This window comes from Triticum dicoccoides, unplaced genomic scaffold, assembly GCF_002162155.2.
Source record: "Triticum dicoccoides isolate Atlit2015 ecotype Zavitan unplaced genomic scaffold, WEW_v2.0 scaffold87686, whole genome shotgun sequence".
In the NCBI taxonomy this organism is placed as follows: Eukaryota; Viridiplantae; Streptophyta; class Magnoliopsida; order Poales; family Poaceae; genus Triticum; species Triticum dicoccoides.
Genome location: NW_021306999.1, coordinates 1 through 1,417, shown reverse-complemented (window position 1 = coordinate 1,417; position 1,417 = coordinate 1). Strand labels below are relative to the sequence as shown.

At 51.8% G+C, this 1,417-nt stretch overlaps 3 non-coding genes across 3 annotated transcripts; all 3 read right to left on the bottom strand.

Moving 5' to 3' along the window:
* Window positions 1-311: 311 nt before the first annotated feature.
* LOC119348185 lies at window positions 312-430 on the bottom strand. Its single transcript, XR_005168772.1, has one exon. It is a non-coding gene; the product is annotated as a 5S ribosomal RNA (ribosomal RNA).
* A 297-nt stretch (window positions 431-727) lies between these two features.
* Window positions 728-846, bottom strand: LOC119348184. Its single transcript, XR_005168771.1, has one exon. It is a non-coding gene; the product is annotated as a 5S ribosomal RNA (ribosomal RNA).
* Window positions 847-1,143: 297 nt separating this feature from the next.
* Window positions 1,144-1,262, bottom strand: LOC119348186. The gene has a single exon (XR_005168773.1). It is a non-coding gene; the product is annotated as a 5S ribosomal RNA (ribosomal RNA).
* Window positions 1,263-1,417: the final 155 nt, after the last annotated feature.

Below are 1,417 nucleotides of genomic sequence, written 5' to 3'. Positions count from 1 at the left end.
GTATGATCGCATCCGACATGTTACCCCGGTCTTCGTCCCTTATCCTTGCCCCTCCCAGCTCCACTACAAAGACGATTGTACATTGCTTTGGCCGCTCCCTCTCAACTACGGAGACGAGTTTAACGCGGTTTCCACCCCTCCCTCTCAACCGCACCAGTGCACGCTTGCCGCGCCACAACGCCGACGCTGGACCCGTGAATCGTGAGCACCCAGCTATGACTTACCGCACTCGTGCAAAATAATAAAACACGGTAAATATATTACTTACACGTGCGTTTTGTTTTGCAAGCGGCGCGAAAAAAATTAAAAAGGGAATGCAACACGAGGACTTCCCAGGAGGTCACCCATCCTAGTACTACTCTCGCCCAAGCATGCTTAACTTCGGAGTTCTGATGGGATCCGATGCTTTAGTGCTGGTATGATCGCATCCGACATGTTACGCCGGTCTTCGTCCCTTATCCGTGCCCCTCCCAGCTCCACTACAAAGACGATTGTACATTGCTTTGGCCGCTCCCTCTCAACTACGAAGACGAGTTTAACGCGGTTTCCACCCCTCCCTCTCAACCGCACCAGTGCACGCTTGCCGCGCCACAACGCCGACGCTGGACCCGTGAATCGTGAGCACCCAGCTATGACTTACCGCACTCGTGCAAAATAATAAAACACGGTAAATATATTACTTACACGTGCGTTTTGTTTTGCAAGCGGCACGAAAAAAATTAAAAAGGGAATGCAACACGAGGACTTCCCAGGAGGTCACCCATCCTAGTACTACTCTCGCCCAAGCACGCTTAACTTCGGAGTTCTGATGGGATCCGGTGCTTTAGTGCTGGTATGATCGCATCCGACATGTTACCCCGGTCTTCGTCCCTTATCCTCGCCCCTCCCAGCTCCACTACAAAGACGATTGTACATTGCTTCGGCCGCTCCCTCTCAACTACGGAGACGAGTTTAACGCGGTTTCCACCCCTCCCTCTCAACCGCACCAGTGCACGCTTGCCGCGCCACAACGCCGACGCTGGACTCGTGAATCGTGAGCACCCAGCTATGACTTACCGCACTCGTGCAAAATAATAAAACACGGTAAATATATTACTTACACGTGCGTTTTGTTTTGCAAGCGGCGCGAAAAAAATTAAAAAGGGAATGCAACATGAGGACTTCCCAGGAGGTCACCCATCCTAGTACTACTCTCGCTCAAGCACGCTTAACTTCGGAGTTCTGATGGGATCCGGTGCTTTAGTGCTGGTATGATCGCATCTGACATGTTACCCCGGTCTTCGTCCCTTATCCTTGCCCCTCCCAGCTCCACTACAAGGACGATTGTACATTGCTTTGGCCGCTCCCTCTCAAAATTAAAAAGGGAATGCAACACGAGGACTTCCCAGGAGGTCACCCATCCTAGTACTACTCTCGC